Genomic DNA, 23,582 nt, shown 5'->3' with positions numbered 1-23,582 from the left:
TTTTTTTTTTCTTGTTGCTCTGTTTTTCTGTTTATTTCAGCTACAACAAAGCACATCATTTTGTAAAAATTTTACAATCTATTTACAATTTTTGCTAATCTATTTAGTAGGAGAAATTTCATTTTTGTTTCCCATGTATGTTTTCTTGATTACTGATGGGGTCAAACATCTATATCAATGGAGATGTCCATAGGTGGCTCTTCTTTAATTGCAAATATTAATTCTATTACAGGATTTTTGGATGTTGAAATGTTCTGATCTCCTAGGGATATCCTTATTTGTCATGAAGTGTAATCTCTTTTAAATACACTGCTGTCCTTGATTAACTAATGTATTTAAAAATATTTTATGTATATGCTTGTGCTTGAAACTGATCTATGGTTTTACTGTTTTTGTAAGCTTTGTCATCAAGTTTATACCAGTCTTATCTAATGAGTTAGGCAGTTTTCTCTCTTCTTATGGTGTCTGAAACAACTCTATTATTGCTTTTAAATCTTAGCATAACTCATTCTTTGCTTTGTTAGAAGTTGCCTCTAACCCATCTCTCCTTGGTGTCCTTTGAGGCAGGAAGACAGATTTCTGAAAATTTACTCATTTCTTTAATGGATATTGACTGATTCAGATTTTCTAATAGTCTTTAGACAATTTTCTTAAATTTTTTATGGAAAATGACCCAGATTTATTGAAAAACCAAGGAAACCTTTAGAAGGATAATAAGAGAAAATATCTTTATGACCTCAGGGTAGGAAAGAATTTCTTAAACAGGATATAAAAATTAACAGTAACTATGATGGAGAATACTGATAAAGAAATCCCAGCAGGTTGGACTGGAACTGGATTTTTCAGTGTCAACTGGTGGGACATCCATGAAAGATCAGTGGGGCAGGTATGTTGTAGAAAGGACACCTGGGCTGCCATGGAGCACCATGATGAGTAAGAGTAGCCATGGAGTGTAAGTCCATGGTAGTAATAAGTAGGTATCTAATAGTTGAACAGATATGTGAGTCAGTGAGGGAAGAAGGAGGGCTCTTGCCCACAGAGAGACTCTAGCAGGGAAGTGTGGAGGAAGAGCATCATCATCATTGCCCAACAACCATGGTGAACATGGGTTTTGGGGAGACTAATCAATGGATGCTGTTTGGGTGGAGGGTTGGTGGGGATGGAGTATTTGTGTGGGCTCCAAGTGCTCCACATAGTGGAGGAAAATGGTACCAATGCAGTGGAGAAACCAGAAGGGTGATCCAAGTTGGTGTCACCAATGAGAAAGCAGGTAGACTTTGTGCACTTTCAGCGGTGAAACCGGACAGTCACAGAACATGTGGGTGGTGTCCTGGTCAGGCACATACAATCTGAATCTGAGCACCCAGAGGTACCAGAGGATCCCAGGTGGGATCATCCCATGGAATCACTTGCCCATCTTCAAGAATGTCAATGTTGTGAGAACCAGAGCAAGACTGAACAACTGTTCCAGTGATGGAGCCTGAAGAGATATGGGCAGTAAACGCAGCCTGCAGTCTGCACTGTTTCCCAAATGGACAGGATGATACTATAAAGCACATACCTGGGAGAACCAGCAGGACTGGAGCAGAGACAGCAGAGTTGATCAAAACATTGCCCCCATAATTAAATTCTCCAGATTTAGTAAGTGGGCTGTGGTTGTGTAAGTGAATATTCCTTTCTTTAGGAAATGCACAAGGGGCATGATGTGTGTACCTTACTCTGAAATAATTTGGAAAACCACATACATGCACATTCACATACACGTGTATACACAGAAGGTGACCGGCAGATCTGGGTAAAGTGCATCTGGTACTTAACCTGCGCAGTTCCTGCAATGGTTCTGTAAGTTTGCAAGTGTTTCAGGAAAAGTTTTAGAAACTCATAATGTTCAGCCAAAAAAAAAAAGCCAATTACAGAAGAATGGTACAGGACTCCACTTGGATGAGATTCAGACACTTGCACAAGGGAACTGCATGTTGTTTAGGACTTGTGCATGGATTGGAGAAGAAGGGAGGCAGAGGGACACAGAATGCAGAGAGACATGGGCTTCAGGGATGAGGAGGCTGCAGAGCAGCCCTGGTGAAGTTTCTTCACTGTTTGCTTTATTGCTGTTCATTAAGCTGCAGAGAGATGTCTTGTCAACGTATGATATTTCATAGCACATTTTTAATTAACAGGACTAAATGTAACGATACTAACCCCTACTCCCAATTTGTTCTAGCAGATAAGGAGACCTAAGCTCAGTGAAGTTTAGAACTTTGGCAGGGATGGATTTGAACCTGATTCTGGTGGCAATCAAGCCCACACTGCGTCTCACGCTGTAGGAAAGAGCCCAAGGCAAAACAGAGAAGAGGAGGTGAAGGAGCCAGGCTTGAGGAAGGGACTCTTACTCTGTCCTCCTATCTCCTCTTGCAGGACCCCGGTCTGTGGTCAGGCCCATTGATGGGCTTTGAAGGACAGTGACACCCAGTCCTTTGTTCACTGGCCCCTTTTCCAAGTTGACCAAAGGGTTCCAGGATGGACTTCCCCCTAAATTAACTTAAATTAAAAAGTAATACCTGCCCAGACGGATGAGCAGTGACAAGATGAGGCCCACCCTACTGGCAGATTACGATCTCTCTGCCTGGACAGTTGGAAACCCTTCTTCCAATGACCCTGGAAAGAGCCGGAAGAAGCTCGTGCTCATCTTAAAAGTGGGAATAATTGTGGCTCCCCTACTGGGACATCCATCAAATGGCCAGATGGGATCACAGCTGTCATGTTTGCCCACAGTCCTCTTGTCTTTGGACCCAGGTGGGTCAGCTGAAAAACACCAATTCCCCTTTGCTGCTCCAGACCTGCATTGTCTATGGCTCTGTGGTCTTACTTCTGTTAATGACCAGATTTTGATCTAATAAATAATTACTTCCTAACTGTGGCGTGCTTCCAGTGTTTGCTGAGGTGGGCAACTGTCAAACAATTTGATTCAAAGCCCCTGTATGTCAGCTCTGTCTGATGTGTTTTCCTCTGTTTCTTTATTCCCCAGTGAAAACATACATACATTTAAAAATAAACACAGGTGTTGGAGGAGATGTTTTGAAATGTTCTCTTGTACCTGACAGCTGTGCTCTCTGTAGAAATCACGACAACTGTTTTCACCATAATTGCACAAGTTTTCCTTGAAGCTTCCAAAGTATTAACACTTGAGTGTATTATTGTAGAAACTTAGCAGAGCAGGAAAATGTATTACCAGCTCTCCTAAGATATTACCAAGAGCTTATGGAATTGTAATGTGATTCTTATAAGTCTCTCGGAATAAAAACAGATGATCTTTCTCATCAAAATGTAATCCTTGTTGGGTTGAGCAACTTTGTGAACAATGCTTATTTCTGAGACAGTCAGACTTCTTCATGCCAGCATCCTCCATCTATTGTAGGATGAATCACATCTTTGGGTCCGGTCACGGTAGCGAATCATGGCATTGTGGTACCCGCCTGTATTTACTAGAGGGCACGGTTCACAAACAGGAGGGACTTCATGTGGTGCAGAGGCTTCATTGGTTTGTGAAGAGCCACAGGGAAGGAGGTGATGTTTTCCTGCTCAGCTGTGTTTATTGGCAGGAAGAGAGAAAAAATAAGCCAAATGCCGGAGAGGGCGGTCTGAGACTAGCAGGGCAAAGCTCAGACTGGCATAGCTCCTGTCGCAGCAGCCCCTTGAGCCTGTCTCTATTAGAGATCTGTAAAGAACAGTGTACTGGCCCTGGACCCCTCATGTGGAACCAGCAGCCAAGAGGCCCTGCCAGAGTTCGTAGCTTCCACATAAGTAGTTTTGCTTTGTTTTATGCACACAATCCAAATGCAAATCATACAAAGGGCACACAGCTCAGAGTCTATCTTCGTCTGTGTCCCAGATGTCTTATGGGTTTCTTTCTGGGTTCTTGGCTGAAAATGTCCAAGGCAGTCAAGGGTGTCAGGGTGGGCAGGCATGCCGATTTTGACTGTCTGTCCTTCCTTCTTCTGCAAGCTGGCAGGGCGCCACAGCCTCTGCCTCACCCTGCTCTCCCCAGGGTCTTTGAGATCCCTCCACAGCTAAACACAGTCACATGGTTATTTCAACAGTAGCCAAGCAGTCCTTCCTATGGATGTATCATAACCCTTCAACTGATCCTCCATTGATGGAGATTCATGTTATTTCTGTAATCTTTTGCTGTCACAAGGAAGAGTCTTGTGCACACAATATTTCTGTTCTTGAGTGACTAAAATTTGAAGGGTAAGCGCTCAGAAGTAGGTTTCTGGGTAAGATGGCAGGTGCACTCTCCATCAACCGGCAGAGAGGTTGTCACCAGTTGGTGACACACTTTGCCCAGCACATCTGATGGGGTGGGGAGGGTGGGGTCTCTACCCCATGTTTCCTTGTTTTTGACTACTGTCTACGTCATACTGAAAATGCATTTCTCTAACTAGGAGTGAGGTTAAAAAAATCTTCACTATGTTTAAGAACCACTTGTGCTGCTTTTTCAATGAGCTTTCATCTCCTGTTTCTGTGGGCGGTTGGTTGTTTTGTTATAGATTTTTAGGTGCTCCTCATGCATTAAAGAAATTAGCCCTTATCTGTAATAGAAATGAAGTCTTTTCCCCTCCTATCCTCCCTCCCCTCCTTTGTTTCTTTTATAATATTTGCAGTCCACAATTGTCTTTTGACTTTTCTTCTGATGCTTTTGTTTTGCCTTGCAGAAAATTTTTATTTTTACATAACCAAATATTGTACAAACAGTTTTTTCCTGTTTTAAACATTCTTATTTACATTTTTGATTCATCTGAATTTACTTCAGTGGAATATGTGCAGTAGAGATCTAATTTTTTTTTGTTTTTCTCCAGATGGCTATTCTCCCTGGCACTTGGGCCAGGCCCTGGAAAACGGACACTGCCCCATCCTCCCCTGTGCTCAGATAGCACAGCTGTAAGATACGATGACGCAAAGATCTGTAGCAAGACTCACACATAATGGGATTTTCAGTATCTGGCTTGCTTTTTTCCCCCAGGGCAGCATTTTGAGTTCCTCCATGTTGTTGTGCTGGTTCCATTTTTCTGCTGAGTGCATTCCCTGGTGACTATTGTAGTGTCCTTGCTCATTCACTTGTGGGTGGACATTTGGGTTGCCTGTGGCATTTGGCTGGGATGAATAAGGATGTGACAAGCACTCAAGTAAAGTCCTTGTGTCGGCAGAGACTTTCATTTCTCTTGTGTGAATACCTGTCATTGGAACTTGGGGATATATTGTAAGTATGGTCAGGTATATAGGAACCTGGTGAGCACTGTCCCAGCCTGGTTCTATCATTTCATACTCCTGTCAATGAGAATGAGTGTCTGAGCTGTTCCATATTTCTGCCAACACTTGGTGTTGAAAGGCTTTAAGTTTACCCAAATATAAACCCATGGTGGTGTTTCCACTGTGGTTTTCATTTGTATTTCTCTGATGACAAACAAAGTTGAGCTTTTTATGTGCTCATATGACACCTACATATCTCTGTTCACATTTTTTGCTCACTTAAAAAATTGCGTTCTCTTCTTGTATTGAATTGTGAGGGTTTAAAAATAGATATATTCTGGATTCAAGTTTTTATTTGATATATGTATATTGTGATCTCCCCCACCATCCCTAAATACTGATTGTCCTTTTATTTTCTTAATAGTATTTTTTAAAGAGCAGAAGTTTGAATTGGAAAAAGGCCAATTTATCATTTTTATCTTGTATGGTTTGCTTTTTTTTTTTTTTACATATTATCTAAAGAATCTTTGCCAGCCACAATGTGATGAAGGTTTTCTTTTATGTTTTGTCCTAAATGTTTCACAATTGTAGCTTTACATTGAATTTTGGATCTATATCAAATTAATCCACATCCTCTTCAGCACCTGGTATCATCAGAATTTTAGATTTTTGTCATTCTAAAATAGGTGTGTAGTGATACTCCATTTTTGTCTTATCTGTGATTCCCTGATGACATATAATGTTGAGAAGCTTTGCATATGGTTACTTCCCACCTGTTTATCTTCTTTGGCAAGATATGCATTCTTCAAATCTTTTGTTTATTTTTAAATTAGGTTGCTCATCTCCTTACTGTTGAGTTTAAAGAGTTTGTATATCTTGGATAACATTCCTTATCAGATAAATCTTTTGCAAATATTTTTTTTCACTTGTGGCTCTCTTTGTTGTCAACAGTATCTGTTGCAGAGTAGAAGATTTTGTTTGGAGAAAGTCCAACTTATCAAAATTTTCTTTCTTGGATTGTGTTTTTGATGTATCTAAAAACTCACCATACACCTTACGTGAGTTTTGGTAGATTGTCTTTCAAGGAATCAGTCCCCTTCATCTCAATTACCCAACATGTGGGCACTGAGTTGTTTGCAGTGCTCCTTTATTATACTTTTAATGTCTGTGAGATCAGCAGTGAGAATCCACTTTCATTTCTGACATGAGTCATTTGGGTTTTCTCTCTTGTTTGGCCTGGCTAGAGACTTTGTATATTCATCCCATATCCTGCAACCTTGCTCAACTCAGTTATAAATATTTTTTTGTATATTCCTTAGGATTTTTCTATCTACAAGGGCATATGATTTGCAAATAGGGACAGTTTTACTTCTCCTTTACCGTTCAGATGTCTTTTAATTATTTTTCTTGCATAAAGGCCATGGCAACCATCTCTGGTTACTATGTTCAATGGGAGGGATGAGAATGAACATCCTTGCTTGCTTCTGAACTTAAGAGAAAAGCACTCCATTTTTCACCATTAAGTATGTTACCTGGGTTTTTTCTTTTTTTGGGTTCCCTTTCTTTGGTTGAGGTAATTTCCTTCTGGCGTCTCAAATGTTTTTCAATTAGGAAAGGGTGTTTTATTTTGTCAAATACTTTTCTATGTTTATTGAGATGAATATGTGGGGTGCATAATCCTTTCAGTCACTGCCCTGGGGGATAAAATCAACATCTTAACTTAAAACAACCTTAATCCAATTAATACTGCCTTAATTTCAATAGCACACAAAAGCTTTTCTCAATATAGCTCTATATTGCCCCTTCCTTTGTGTTAACGTTGTCATACAAATTACATCTTGACATTACAAGCCAGTCAACAAGGTTTTGCCATCATTGTGCTATGGGGTCCTTTTAGATGACATAGGAGAATAAGAGTCATGACAAATATTGTCTTTATATTTTGTAAAGGCCTTTATATTTACCTTTTAGGATTTACCTTTATTGGTGTTCCTTGTTTCTTTGGATAGATTTATGTTACTGTGTCATTTCAGCCTAGAGGACTCCCTCTAGGAGTCCTTAATATATCTTATAGGGAAGGTCTGGATGCAACAAATTCATTCCATTTTTTTGTTTTGTTTATCTTGGAATGTTTTAATTTCTCCTTTTCTGAAGGTTAGTTTAGCCTGATATAGAATTCTTGGATGGCAGTTTCTTTCTTTCAGGACTTTGACTATGTCACCCCCTTGCCTTCCAGCTTCCCTGGTTTTGATGGGAAGCCAGCTGTGAAGACTCTTTGTGTGCAACATGTGGCCCTGATCTTGCTCCTTTCAAGATTCCTGTACTTGATGTTCATCAGTTGGTCCATAATGTATCCACCTGTGGTTCTCTTTGATTTTGTCTACTTGGGAGTTTGCTGAGCTTCTTGGTGTTTAGATTGACATCTTCACCACATTTGGGGATTTTTTGTTGTTGTTGTTCACTACTTTCAGAATTTTTTCCTTCCTTTGTGCCTCTGCTGTCTTTCTGGGATTTCCATTATACACGTGTTGGTGTGCTTGGTAGTATGCCACGAGTTTTTCTTTGTTCCTTGGACAGGATAATCCTAATCACTTGCCTTCAAGTTTGTTGATTCTTTCTTCTGCTAGTTCAAATATGATGTTGAAGCCCTTTAGTGAAATTTCATGTCAGTCACTGTACCTTTGTAACTCCAAAATTTCTATTTGGTTATTTTTTACAGTTTATACCTGCACTGATATTGTGTCTATTTTTATTTTTAAAAGATTTATTTATTTATTTTTGAGAGAGAGAGAGAGAGAGAGAGAGAGAGCTGGAGAATGGTCTAAAGGGGAAGGAGATAATCCTAAAGCAGACACCCTACTGAGTGCAGATCCTGATGCAGGGCTTGATGCCACAACCCTGAGACCATGACCTAGCTGAAACCAAGAGTTGATTGCTTAATTGACTGAGCCACCCATGAGCCATGATATTGTGTCTTTAGTGAGACATTGTTATCTTATTTTCCTTTAATTCTTTAGTTGTGGTTGCCTTTAGACCTGTAAAAATATTTCTAATAACTTATAGTAGTAGTAGTAATAATAATAATAGTAATAATAATAATAATAAACAACTCTGTTTAGGAATTTCTTTGTGGCCTCTCATAAGTAAAGTCTCTATTGACTGCCTTTATTCCTGTGTATTGGCCATGTTTTCTGGCTGAGATGCATGTCTTGTAACCTTTTGTTGAATACTTGACATTTGGAATAATTAATGAGACAACTCTGTAAATCAGAACACTCCCCCCCCCCAGGTTTATTCTTGGTGCTATTTGTGTACTGACTTTTTGGGATCAAATCTGTATTTTTTTGTTGTCTGTGGCTGGTGAAGTCTCTGCTTGATTAGCTTCATGGGCAGCTAATGACTTGACAGAGATTCTCTTAAATGACTTGAATCAATAAATCGCCTGGCCTTTGCTGTGGGGCTTTTATGCATGTGCTGGGGCATGTCTTCAATGCCTGGGCAGGAAATTTGCAACTCTGCTTTAGCCTTTCACTTCCTGCCTGTGCAGAGTCTGAGCACCAGCTGCCAGTGAGAGAAAAGGACCTTTCCAACACTCCCCAGGCATGACACAGCCCTGCACATGTGTGTGGCCTTTTAGATTCCTAGGAATATGCCAGAGCTTTAAATCACCTCTGTCCAAAAAACCCCCCCAAAAAACAAAAAAAACCCAAAAAGCAAACAAACCCCCCCTACCACCACAACAAAACAAAACAAAAAAACACCTCTGTCCTCATTTCCCATTTTTTCCTTTTTAAAAAATTTTTTTAATAAATTTATTTTTATTGGTGTTCAATTTGTCAACATACAGAATAACACCCAGTGCTCATCCTGTCAAGTGCCCACCCAGTCACCCCCACCCCCGCCCACCTCCCCTTCCACCACCTGTAGTTCATTTTCTCATTGATCTCTCATCAGATCACTTGGTAACACCATCTCCATCTCCAGCAGCTGCAATGTTGAACAGCCCCTGGATATAAGGCCGTTCTCACTGAGTGATGTCTGTATCAGGTTGGATACAGACAGTGGGAATGGAGCTTTTCCAAGGAGCTCACAGGCCAGTTAGGGACCATCCGTTGTGTTGGGGCTTTTTAGGGAGCTCCAGATCTGTTTTCCCTCTTCAGTGGCTGCCAGGCTGCTGGTTTTTACAGCTACCATGATTGGAAGGCTGTTGATTTTGAAGCCTATGTGGTTGAGGAGAGGGCAAGTTAAAATGCCACAAAGCTCACAGTTCTTACCAAGATTTAGTCATTTTTCTTGAATAAATTTTCCTGGAATTGTAACAAAATTTTAGTAGTCTCCACAGTTTTAAAAAACTGACTTGGACAATTTTTCCCCCTGTTCTCATTGCTTTTATGTAGGAGTAGATTTTTGGAGGTCCTTACTCTGTCATGGCAGATCCAGTATTCTATTTCAGGCAGTCTGACACTAAAATCTGTGCTTATGTACTGTACACCATGGTTTCTCCTCCAGCACTGTCTTGATTATCACTATTCCCCAAACTCATAACCGTATAATAAAATCCTATCATCACATTTATCTGTTAATTCTTCTAGTGTCCGAGTATCAAATCTTCCTGGGAAGGCCCGTGGAGATCACAGAGGAAGCTGCTGGAGCCCCAAAGAGCTATAGACAGGCAGTTTAGCCATTTAATTTTTCCGGGGTGAGATTGGTCCTGGTGATTCATTCTGTGCTCTCATTAGAGCAATTATCCAGTTAATTGCTCTGATCTGGATTTGGCCGAGACAGTCACTGCAGCTGGGGAGCCCCAGAGAACAAGCAGATGGACGTCAAGGAGCATTCTGAAGGAGGCCTGGGTAGGCAGGCTGGTCTCTGTGCCCCAAACATGCTGTTCAGCACCAGCCACCCAGCGTTTATTGATAGGACTGGCTCCTCTGGAATGCCCTTCCTTCTCTCTGCTGCAGTCAGCAAATGAGAAGGACAGAGAAGTTCCGGGAAAGGTGACCTCTGAAACTGGGAAGGAGTGGATATGAAGCTGTTATCTGAGAAGACATCTATCGAGTCCTGGTTCATGGCAGGGATATGCAAAGTCACCACAGTGATGGAATTGTCCCCAGGCCAGTGAGGCTCCACTGACACCCAATCTTATTGTTAAAGAAGCTAAAAATAGGATGTTTCAATCAGAAATAAGGTGGATAATGTTGCAACTGCATAGTTCAATTCCATTTCCTCACTCCCTTACAGAAACACATTTTAATGATACCCCTCCACTCGGTTCATGGACTTACCTGGTGATCATTTCCCTGATTTCCCAGTTCACAACTGGAGTGGACATACTTGGATTGGTTAAATCCCCAATTTGCTTCATAGCTTCAGAGTAAAAGCTATTATAGCAAGGAAGACAGTGTAGAAGTCTCTGGAATGCTGGTCAAGATAATGAATCAAAACCAGTGCCATATCTTGGGGAATGACAGCCATCCACAAAAACCGAATGGATACATGGACAGCCCCCATCAAGTCCACGTCTAATTCAACAACCCAGTACACGAAAGTTAGTTGGGCCCTGGAGGACACCTGTGGACAGCTGCAGACTTAGCTGAGCAATGGACCTGATTGTGCCACTGTGCTGGGTTTGGTATCTTGGCTGGAGAAGGTGGACAGAGTCCCATGCAGCTGGGTGCAGTCATTGATCTGTCGAATGTCGTCTTTTCATTCCTTATCAGGAGATATGAGAAGCAGTTTATATCCACATGGGTAGGCTACAGTATACTCTTCAGTCTTTTCTCAGCACTTCATATTTTCTGCCCTGACATAATAATAGCTCCCAAAGTATGTGGACAGTCTACAAAACTGTTTTATTTCTGCAAAACATCACATTGGTCCAGTCTATCAATGGCTTCATGTCACTCAAACAAAATGAGTAATTAGTGGCAACTATTTTGGTGGCCTTGATGAGGTATGTGCACTCCAGAGGTGAGAGAAAACCCTCCAAAGTTTCAGGGGCCCCACTGCATTAGTGGTATCTTAGGGCCTGAGTCATGCCAAGATAGTCCTTGCAAGATAAAGAACAGATAATTGCAGCTCACATCTCCCACAAGTAAGGAGAGGGTGCAATGCTTGGTAGGCCTCCTGGGTTGTGGAGGGGGCATATTCCTCACTTGGGAATGCTTTGTGTATTCCTTTTTGGTGAGAGACATGAAAAGCTGCCAACTTTGAGTGGGGCCTAGGGTAAGAAAGGGCTGTGTAGTAGGTCCACACTGTAGTGCCAGTAGCTTAGTACATGGGCCACATGGCATGGAAGACTCTATGAGAGTCGAGGTTTCTGTGGTGGAAAATACATGTGGGGAGTTTACAGCAGTCTCAATGGAAAAGTCCCTCAGATTCCAGAGCAAAACATGCCATCTGCAGTGTGAAAGTTCTGTTAATGCTTGTTTTATTCACTACAGTATCCCACATCCCCAGGGGCTCCAACAGTGTCAGGCATGGAGGAAACTCTCAATGAATGTTTGCTTGGTGAGCTTGTGAGTCAAGTGACTGAAAGTCTCTGCCAATGCTGAAGGTACCCATGTTCCAAACTCTTGCCTTATCTTGTTTCTTATTTGATCTCATTTCATATCATGCTCTCCAGCACCTGACTCCAGCCCTATGGGTCTCCTACTTGTTTCTCAGTAGGCAAAGCTCAATGCTGCCTCCCACCTCAGAATCCCTTTGCCTGGGACATGGTCTCCTAGATGTCACATGGTTTCTTCCTCGCTTTATTCAGGCTCTGCTCCTCAGAGAGGTGGTCTACACACCCTGGCTGAAAGAGAAGATCCATTACTCCTTGCTCTCCTTTGTTTTTCAAAAGCAAGCCTTACCTCTGATTGCACATCTCCCTCCAGCAAACAAGTTCTGGGTGGCAAGAGTTTGTTTTATTCACTGTGGTTGCCCCAGATCCTGTGCTTGGTACACAGTACCCAGCAAATACTTGCTAGTGACAGTTTAAGAAGTGCTGGATGCAACAGCTAAGCCATTCTCTTTCCTGCAAGATTGTTCAGAATCTTTAGCATGCACGTACCCTATAACATATACACATATGGTATAATGTGCTATAGACTTCCATGAGGGACAGGCAGTGTGAAGAATTTCCAAAGCCTGTTTCACTGGAGGAACAATTTGGCATCTCAGGGCAATATACTACGGACTACATTTGGAGAAACTGCATGAAGGTAGTTTTGGTTCACAAGAGAAACCCTGGTAGAGAGAGTCAACCTGTCCTTTTCCCTCTATGCTGTCAACTTTATGCTCTTCCAAAACTGACTCCATTTCAAGGGCCATCTTGGGTCCTACTTACCCCCAGACATCTTCCCTAGCCTCGCTAATGACCTTGCATTCTTACCTATCACCGTGAGTTGACCTTGACACTAAAAAGGGAAGTGAGCCCACAAGCCTGCCCATATTTCCATCTTACTATTTTACCTGTGTATTGCTATCTACCATATTTGAATGTACATAATCATGCTTTGATGTCCCTGTTGAGGGAAGGGATCAGGTATTGCTCCCATTGCAAGACTGATCAAAATGAACTACCTGAGAGTCAGCTCCAATGGCTATACTTCCACCCTCTGTAGGAATGCTTTGAACCTTCTTATGAGCTCTTGGGGTATCAGGGAGAGGAGATTACATAGTTAGGATGAGTTGGCTTAAAGCCCCATGGGGTTCTGACCAGGAAGGTGGATGGTGAGGAGCATCTCTAAGACTGGAGGGGATATTAGAAGTGTTTCTCTGGGGTGGCCTTAAGCAGAAACAATCATAGCTAGGAGTCAATGAAAGCACAAATATTTGACTTCACATTCAGAAGGGTCTTAGCTCCACTATTGTAGGGAAGCTAAGGATTCCAGACATAGATTTCAGAATATTGGAACTACAAAGCAGGTGCAGGGAAGCTCAGGGATTCAGGCAGACTGGCACACAGAGACCTTGGAACTTCACATCCATTACTACCGGCAGCCAGCTGTGTGAGAGGGGGCTCAGTCGGTTTTGAGAGAAAATTGGGTAAACAAACTGATTTCTTGTTGGAAACTCCAACAAAGTCTTTCAGCAGCCCCATGGAAGGAGGTTCTTGTCAGGGAAGAGCTTAAACCAGGGTTTTCAAGATTGCATTTGATAAGACTCACAGCAACTCTCCCCTGGTTAAATTGTCTGGAGAGAAAATGACTGGCTGATCATCACTGGAATGATGCTTATGATTCCCATTATAGATTAACCTAGCATGAAGGTATTGCAAGGAAAGCCTGTCTGGGCATTTCTTACAACTTTAAGTGGATTGGTTGGTAATAGACTTTACTGGTTAAATCCTAATGTCGCTGTCACACAGGACTAGCTGTAAGCTGTGTCAGCTGAGCAAGTGGTTTAATTTGTTAAAACTCCGTTTACTCCTAGAATGGGTGTAGGATTAACTGATGCAGTGATTATAAAGTACACAGCACTATTATTACAGTTGTTACCATCACCACCATCATCATCACCATTATCATCACCATCACCATCATCACATCATCATCACCATCATAATAACTACAACCATCATCATCTTTACCATCATCAGCATCATCATTGCTAATGTCAACTGAGCTCTTGCAATGAGTGTTAGTTGAGCAAATAAAATAAATACTAAATGTCATGGTAAAGAAGAAACACAGAGGGTGGGGATTATGTTTCTTTTAAAAAGTCAAGATTGCCAGAGGATAAAAAACTAGATATGAAAAGAATTGGGAGCTGGTTAATTCTCTCTGTGAAACAAACAAACAAACAAACAAACAAACAAACAGGAAACAAAAGAAATGGTGCTGACTGAATCTCAGGATACCCACTGATCAAGAGTCACATGGAGCCAGCCAGGTGCCCTCCAATACTTGTACTAGAAAAACAAACAAAACAAAAGGAAAAAAAAGGAAAAAGAAAAAATGTTTTGTCAATGCCAAAAAAAAAAAAAAAAAAGAGCTACTTGTGTCTCAGACATTCTTCTAAGATCATTGTCCTAATCTCTGAAGTATATTCTTTATAAATTCCTTTACTGAGGAAAAGGGTCTTTTCACGGTAAGCCTTCTCAATTTTTGTTTGTTTAGAAGTAGTATCTTTATTTCACTAGGTTCTTCTAGATTGACAGTAGCTTTCTCTCTACAGCTCTGTGTTGTCGCTGCCATGCTGTCTTCCGGCGCCAGCTGGTGCACAGTTGAGATGCCTGTTGTCAGCATAGTTGTTCCTCTAAGTAAGTTGTCTTTTCTCTCTGACTGCTTTTCAGATCCTTGTCTTTGATGTTTTACAGTTTTGATGGGATTCTCACCCCCTCATTGGGTTGCATTTATATATTTTATTTCCCTTCATCCATTTGTTCAACAGATGGTTGCAATATTTGATGGGTCTCTGTTTTGGGGCTATGAGATCTGTAATTGAACAAGCCAGAGATCCCAGCCACATAGTCTTATGTTCTAGTGGGGATATAAACATCAATGTGATAAATGAGATTTTATATATATATATATATATATATATATATATATATATATATATATATATATATAATGAAGGAAGATTTGGAGAATAAGTGGTATGGGGATGGAGAGGTCACAGAATCAAATAAAGGACAGGTGTCATTGAGAAGGTGACATTTGGGCAAAGACTGTAGCTGACTGTACTTAACTATCACATTTGGGCATTGATGCTTGCCTCGTAAAGCCCAAAGTGACTCAAAATCTCTACTGTCCCCCTACACAGCACCAGGGTGAGCCAGCACCCTATTTTTGGCTGCCCCTTCTTGCCTCTCATGCATTTGTTGTATAATATTTCTGTTTTTTCTGATCCTGATAGGCCCCCAAGATACTCATTACAGGAAAGTGCTCCTGATGTATGGCCTTTCTCTCTCCCACTCAGACTCTGAACAATTTCTGGAATAAAACCACCAAAAGAATTCAGGTCAAAATATTACCTTTATTCCTGCTAGATTTCTGCTAGAGTCCAACTGGGAAGATCAGCTTAGTGGGCAAGCCAAGTGGGCGTAGTGTCTCGGTCAGCTCAGGCTTCTGTAGTAATATGCACAGACTGATGGCTTACATAGCAGACATCCATCTCAGCTCCAGAGGGGCAGGTCCAAGATCAGGGCGCTGTCTTGGTTGTTGGTGAGGTTTGGAGATGGCTGTCTTCTTAATGTGTTCTCATATAGCTCTCCTTTGGGGTCCGCACAAGGAGACAGTGTGCTCTGGTCTCATCACCTTCTTAAGAGGGCACTAATCCTATTGTGGGGGCCCCACCCTCATGACCTCAACTAACATCTCTCACTTCCCAAAAGTCCTACCTATAAATGCCATCACAATAAGGTGAGGGCTTCAGCATATGAATTTTGGGGGACACAAACATTTAGTCCATAGTAGCACATAACTCCAATCCTGGAAACAGGAAGACTTACCTGGTCATAGGCCGCAGCAGGAGAAAATTCTCCACATAGACACCACACAGTCAGGTAAGACTTAGCACACTATAGAGTGAGTACTCAGGTACTCACTGTGTAGAAGGAGGAGGAAGGCAGAGCTGGGCTGTCATTCTTCCCAGATTGAGGGATCAGACTGGTGAGGAGGAGGAAGTCTGGAGAGAGGCCCGAAACCACACTACTTAAATTTCTTTCACAAGAAAGAAGTATCAAGTGTGGCTAGAGGCAGTCCTCATCTGCAACCATTATTATTACTTTACATAATTGATGGTTGTATTGATGGTTGTTTAAATCCACCCTCATGCTTGCCTCTGTCTCTGCTTGCCTTCCTTTGTGTACCTGGTACCTCCTTTTGGATTTAAGTTCTTACTTTTGGACAAAGCTGTTTAATAATTCAAAGACAAGGCTAGCTTCTGGATTCTGCTATCATGTTGAGAAGGTGGTAGTAGGTCTGAGTGTCATTACCTTTCCAGGCGACCTGTCTTTTCTCACTCATTGATTTCAGTGGTGTCTTTTGTGTTCTGCAATATTATTATCGTACATCCAGAAGGGCTTTATATTTGTTTGTACTTCTTGGGATCCATGCTCACGGAATCTGAGGGGTTAACACTTTTGCTTATTCTGGAAAATTCACTGCTATGACTTTCTCTAGTATTTTTCTCTCCCTCGTGCTCCTTCTGCTCCTTTTCTGGAAAGCGTAGACATTTGCTGGGGCTTTTTCACACTATCCCTAGTGTCCTTAACTACATTTTTAAAAAATATTTTATTTATTTATTCATGAGAGACACACACAGAGAGGCAGAGACATAGGCAGAGGGAGAAGCAGAGGGAGAAGCAGGCACCCTGCTGGGAGCCCAATGCGGGACTCGATCCCAGGACCCCAGGATCATGACCTGAGCTGAAGGCAGATGCTCAATCACTGAGCCACCCAGGTGCCCCTCTTAGCTACTTTAAAAAAGTTTTTAAAATCCATTCATTCAAATTTCAGTGACTTATTTGGCTCATGTTGAAATGCATCTGTTATTTTTGTATGGTGCCCCACCTTCCCCCACAGTTGCATCCTTTCTTCTATGTCTTCACTACCGCTGTCATGCCCTCTTTCCTAGCACTCTCCCTCCAGACAGTGCCCTGCTCAGTCCTTGCTTCCTTGCTTCCTGGACAAATGTCCCACAGAAGGACTTTCCTCACCTTTCCCAGCAGCAGCACTCCTGTGGGACTGTCCAGGCTCCCGGCCTGCCTTGCTGTTTCTTCTTTGTTTCATACTGCCTGCACCCTGCGGACCTAGATGCCCATTACCTGCAGTCAGAACCCCTCACTGGAGGAAAGCCCTAGGAGAGCAGGCATTCTGCTTCCTTCCCTGATGGCTCTGGAGTGCTGTAGATCTCTAGTGAGACAGCCGGATGCCTGCGCGCTGAACATACTTATCCTATCCTAGGTCTCCCAGCAGAGCTTGCCTGGGTCTTCTCTTGCCTTGCTTTTGGGCTATCACTGCTGCGGATCGCTTCCTTGTGTATTGTGATTGTGGCTCATGCTCCTCTTTAGCAAAGCCCCTCCCCAGTGAAGCAGATGGTGGAGGGGGTCAGAGCACAGCTCTGGGGCGAGACAGCTGTGTTTAAGTCCCTGCTCTGCCGTTCATAGCTGTGTGACCTTGGAGAAATTATTTATCCTCTCTGTGGCCTGGTTTGCTCATCTGTAGACCTGGGATGATGGTGGCTGCTTTGTGCGGTGGTTCTGGAGACTCACCGTTTGTCTAGGTAGCACTCTTGGAACAGAGTGGGCTGCAACCATCACCTGCACAGCTGGTCGTCTGCAGGAATGTCACGTGGCCAGTGACAGGGTGTTCTTCTCGGGCCTTTGAGCCTCTGCTCACAGGTGTCTGTCTATAGTGTTTCTGCCTCAGTTCCTGGGCTACACATGTGTGCAAGACTCTCCATGGTGTCCTCAAGGGCAGCTGTGCTAGAGTCTTTCAGAGACACTACCCCTGCTGAGCCTGGGCCGACACACAAGGGCTTCAATACCCTGCCTTGGAAGGCTGCTTTGTTCAGCCTGCCTTTCCATAGAGGCCTGCCCCAGGTGGTCTTGCACTTCCAGCTCCCTGCCTGTGGGGTCCATGGCCTCATCCCTGTCCTGTGTTGGTTATGGAGACCAATATGCACACGTGTACAGATGCATGCACACACAGCCCCACACCGCAGGAGCTGTGGCCTCATCCCTGGTGCTCCCCATTCTGGTTGTCAGTGTCTCATTCTTTATCTCCCCAGGGCTTGCCATCACCTCTGGAGAGCTTGGCTACACATCGGAAGTCTATTTGCATGTTTCCGACCTCATCTGTAGGAATTCCAGCAGGAGGATTTGAGGTTACTCTGTCACATTCCCAAGGTGGAAGTGTAGGTAGTGTTGCTCACACTCTGCCTACTGCTCTGCACTTTGCTTTTGCCCTTCACGCTGTACCTCACAGATGCTTCAGCAGGTGCCACAAGCCCGCCTCACCATTTCTGGGGCTGAGTACTATTCCCACACTTTAGTCCACTTAGTTTTCCTGTTGATGTTCTTCAGTATTTTTCCAAGTTTTCAATACTATAAACAATGATGCAGTAAGACTTTGTACATGTCCACATGTATAATCTGGGAGTTTCTCTGTGGTAGAAACAGAGGTGGGTTAAATGGTATGTCTGTATTTAATTTGAAAGCATGGCCAAAGTTCTCCAGACAATGTCAGTTCACACTCTCACTGATGATGTATGAGTGAATTTGCTTCCCTCCAACTGCAAACAGATGTCTTGCTGTCAGTCTTGTTTGCTCTATGGTGATGATGACCATGCAGAGAAAGAAAGCAGGGTAAGGGAGCAGAGAGAGGCAGTGGTCCTGGTTTGGAAACCATTCTGAGGATTGTCTGCAGGGAGCAAGGAAGATACCTGGGGAAAGGCATTTCAGAAAGGAAACAGCAGACATAGAAGTCCTGGGGCTGGAGGGTGGCTAGAGCAGAGAGAGAAAGGGAAGGTTGAGTTTGAGGAGTGGTAGGAGCGGATAGGCTGGGGCTTGGAGGTCTCTGTGTAAATACTGGGTATGATTCTGAGTGAGGCAGGCAGCTGTCAGTGGCTTGGGAGCCAAGATGGGCAATATACTCTCTTTCATCTTAGGAGGGCCATTGTGGCTATTGTGTTGAGGAAAATCTGCTAGGGGTATGGGTAGTGGGGAAACTAGTTAGAAGGTTCTGATGGAACAAGAGGCAGATGGTAGACCAGGAGGGAAGCAGAAGAGGTCACGAGAAGTGATTGAATTGGCATCTATTTGAAGGTAGAGCCAAGAGGATTTGCTGAGAGATTATAGGTGTGTGTATGTGTGTGTGTGCGCGTGCACATGCACACATGCACACGTGTTAGATACCTAGACAGATGGATAGATACACGGATGAATAGATGCATGGATGGATAGATACATGAATGGATGGATGGATGAATACACAGATGATAGACAAGACAGATTGCTGATAGATAGACAGATGGAAAAGTGAATAAGAGACAGAGAGAGGAAGGCAGGGGACCTGCAAATTTGTGGCACAACTTAATGGGTGGGAGTGCTGTTGGGTGAGATGAGTAAGAAAATGCAGTTGGATGAGATGAGAAAGAAGATGTGGAGCAGGTTTGGGGGAGCATCAGTCAGCTTGGCCACCGTCACAAATGTCAGAGACCTTGGGCTTAAACATTGACATTGATTTCTCGAAGGTCTTGAGGTTGGGGGTTCTGGATCCAGGTGCCGGCAGATTTGGGGTGGGGAGAGCCTACTCCTGGCTTGCAGATGCCACCTTCTTGGGGTGTGTTCGCCTGTCCTTTCCTCTGTGCATGCAAGCAGAGAGAAAGAGATTCTGGTGTCCCTTCCTCTTATAAGGACACCAATCCTGTTGGGTCAGGGCTCCACCCACATGACCTCATTTAACCTTAATTACCTCTAAACATGGCCACACTGGGGGGTTAGAGCTTCCACGTGTGAATTTTGGAGGGGGCACAATTCAGGCCATAGTAGGCGGAAATCAAGTTTACTTTTGATAATGTTCAGGTTGAGATGCTCACCAGACCACCAGACTGAATGTTCAATTGGGCAGCTGGATTTAAGAGTCTGGAGTTCTAGGGGGGTGGTGAGATGGGGTAAATTTGGCAGCTGATTGCATGAAGTCGGCAGTTAAATCCACGGAGAGATTTAGCAAATGGCCTGGGGCATTTAGAGCGTTGGGGCAGATGGTCCTATCTCAGGGGTGCCGGACATGTAGAACTGAAGGACCCCTTTCTTCTCAGGCCTCGGGGATCCTCTGTTCTTGATGGCTGAGCCATGAGTTCAGTGTTGCAGTCATGCATTTCATCAGGCGCTCCTTGGGGCCGAGGCAGAAGGACTTCAGGCTGGTTAGCTCTGTCTTCAGCCTTCAGTGTCCCTTCAGTGGCGGACACTGGCCAGAACACTCCCCAAAGTGATCACATCTGGCATCTTCGTTTATTATCCCAACTTCAATTCCCATTTTCAAAAGAAGTTGGTGTAGGAAGGCAGAAAGGAGAGTGTTTGGAGCTCTGGACAGGCAGCAGGGGGGCCAGGGGCCCTGTAGGGCATGGACTGCTGGCCACTGTGCCCACCTCCTTGGACAAATGGGCTGCTGCTTGGAGGCCCGGGAATCTTCTTGTCTTGCTTCTCATTCCCAGCTATTGGTATTGTGAACGAGGCAACCCGTTGTCGGGGGGGCCATCCTGGGAATCAGAGGAGGTTCAGCAGCATCCCTGGCTTGTACCCGTGAGATGCCAATACCCACTTCTGATCACGACAGTCAGAACCGCCTCTAGACACACCCCAGGGAAAACAACTATATGGTTTGGACCAATCAGGTTCCCAAAGACAAGAACGCTGCGGACGTATTTGGGTGGGATGTCTCGGGACAGCTTTTTCACCAGGTGGAGCAACCGGTGTGGTCGTCCTGAAACCAGGGACCTCTGCTGCATCCTGGCGTCTTCTTTCGTGATAAATCACATGGCATGCATCCCCAATTACGCAAATCAAACACGGTAATCACAGCTTAATAAAAATTAAAATAGTTTACTCTCAACAAACGATTACCTTGCCATCCAGGCAAAAGAGACGACTTCTGGCCCACGCCCAGCCCGTATTTAGCAGCTGACTCCCGAATTGATGGCAGTCATATTTTAATATGAATTATTTGTACACAGCTTGAGGATTTCATCCAACACGAACCGTCAAACCGGGAAGGCTTAAAAACGGAATCTCTTTGCATAATTAACCAGCCAAGGGGACACGCTCTGAACGAAGTAAGACGTTGCAAACACTTAAGCCGGGCAGCTGGGGGCAGAGTGGGCTGCGAGGCAATTAGTGGGGAAACTGTCCAGCCCACTGGCCCCAGCTTGCGGTGATTAAAGGATCCTTTGCTTCATCATTAGCCTCAAGGCCAGCTGCTGGCGCTGAGGGCTTGAATCTTGATAGGATCCGAGCAGATACACAGGGCACCTTCCCCAGAACGCTTCTCCAGAGGATGCTGTGGACTCCGAGGAGGGGGCCGGGGCCGCGGGTAACCCTGCTAGACCAGCGGTCTGTGTGGGCAGGTGGGGCCCTGGGCCAGGGGCAGAGGGACAGCCGTTCCCCAGGGGTCAGTTGCTGTGATTTTTCTCGCAGGAAGACGCTTCTCTCAGGTCCCTCGTGGTTTTCAGGAAAAACATGGAGTAGAGAGCTGGTCCTGCAAACTGTTAGCTGAGTATTTACTACTCACACAGGAGGGTGCTGGATCTGGCCACCCCTTAGAGAGGAGGGCTGCCCGCGCAAAGGGTCTGTGGGGTGGGGCTGGGCTCCCCTCCAGCTGTGAGCCTGTGTCCTCACCTGTAATGCGGATGAATCACAGTCCCCCCCACCCGCCTCTCTCTGCCACCCTCCCAGACCTCCTGCCGCCTCTTGTTGGATGAGCCAGTCGGAGCCAGAAGTGCAGGAGACTGGGTGCTGTGACCTTCAGGGTCAGCTCCCCAGGACCCAGGTGGCAGTGGACAAACCTGTGGGCAGTTGGTGAATATCAAGCCCACTGCTGGGCAGCGGGAGCACAGTGACCAGATGGGGTGGGGCGCCCGGCACTAAAGACCCTGCTGGGACTATGTAGACGGCTACACTCCTCGACGGAGCCAGGGAGGCCCTGTGCTGCCCCCACCCCTCTACTGGGAAAGGAATGAAACGCCTCCTTGCATGGCTTTTCACTCGGCAAGCAGTGGCAGGTTAGATGGTGATGTGTGGAAAGAATCTGGAGAAGCAGAACATTTTGTATTTATACAAGAAAGCTTTATTTGTGTTCCGCATTTCACGCCACAGTCTCCTCCCCTCCCAGGCACACACTGCCTTCCGTGTCCAGCGGGCAACTAGGATGAGCATCCTTGACAAGCGAGGGTCCCAGAGCCCGCCTAGGCCACAGCCGGCTCTGCGGTTGCCCCGGGTGCTGTGGCTCTGGAGGATTTGCCCCCACAACGGACTTGCCAAGGCCTTGGGTTAGGGATCCTGGGTTCCTTAGTCTTCCTGCTCCGCGTGGATAAATCGATCACCACCCCCGCTCAGGTATAAGTCGGCGGGGGGGGGGGCACCTTCGGTGACAAGGGACTAAAGCCAGCTTCAAGAACTGGGAGCTCCAGCTCATCTACCACACGTTGAACAGTACATGCAGGGAGGCCAGATTTGGCTTCCAAGGGAGCCCTGCCACGCTCGCCAATGCTGGAGCACAGCAGAGCACACGAGCCGTTAGCTGGGCACTAATATCTCACGTCAACTGGTAACTTTTAGCACCGTCCCATGCTGCTGTGGTGTGAGATGAACTCTAAATCTCAGCTGCCTGCACCAAGGGCTCCCCATCCTGCGTGCCGACCAGGCCAGCACCCAATCAAAAGAGCCCCAGCCTGAGGATACATGAAAGGGTTACCACCTGGCGTCCCGGGACAGGAGGCCGCTGATGGAGAAGTTAAGCAGCAGAGATACTGGAATGGTCTCCAAAGCAGAGGGAACCTTCTAGAAACTCACCTGGGCATGGCCTCCACTCCTCCCTAACACGTGCCATTCATGCTGTGTCTCATGCTCCTAATGCATGATGCTCTCATGACCTCATCCCTGTGGCTGGAAGACCTCTTTCCTCAGATCTGTGTTTATTTCCTCATAACAAGATTCAAAAGCCAAATTAACGCCATCAAAATTCTATCACGGAAGCTTGCAAGGAATAGTCCTCACACTGAGAAGGGCGGGAGAAGCCAGCACAGACCCCCTCTTGGCTTCATTACCAGGCTGGTCTCTTGCCAAGTGACTTTTTCTGCCCGGAGTGCTCGGCTATTAGCAGCTTTTGCTCCTGTCTTTGGGGCTCCGTTTACCAATGCTGTCCTGTCGAGCTCAGATTTGCTTTTTCCTATTATTCCTCTCCCTCAGCTTTTTCAAAGCAGAGGAGAAAGGACTAAAAGGAAGGCAGGAATGGCAAAGGGTATCAGTAAATAAAAGCAGAGAGGCAGGACGACGTCCCTGGGTCCCCACTTCATCATCGTAAACGGCTTTCAGCACTCCCCTTAACTCCATGCCCCTGGGATTCGGGGTGATCTGGGCTCTGGCTGGGCTGGGGCTCTGTTAAAAGCATTCATTCCAGAAGATAGGAGCACAACTCTGTCGAATGTGCCTCCACATCGATTGCGTGGAAATTGGCTGTGGGTACAGGCATTTGGTGGTTGATTCATTATTTTCAATCAAGCAGCTTGTCGGGCTGTTAGGGTACAGTCTCTGGGGTGTAGGCATGATCCAGTTAGGTCCATTACTGAGACACAACCCAAATTAACTGAACCATAAATGTTTTCCGTTAGTGGGCAGCTGGGGA

Source organism: Nyctereutes procyonoides, unplaced genomic scaffold (genome assembly GCF_905146905.1).
Source record: "Nyctereutes procyonoides isolate TBG_1078 unplaced genomic scaffold, NYPRO_anot_genome, whole genome shotgun sequence".
In the NCBI taxonomy this organism is placed as follows: domain Eukaryota; kingdom Metazoa; phylum Chordata; class Mammalia; order Carnivora; family Canidae; genus Nyctereutes; species Nyctereutes procyonoides.
This window is presented reverse-complemented; position numbering follows the sequence as displayed.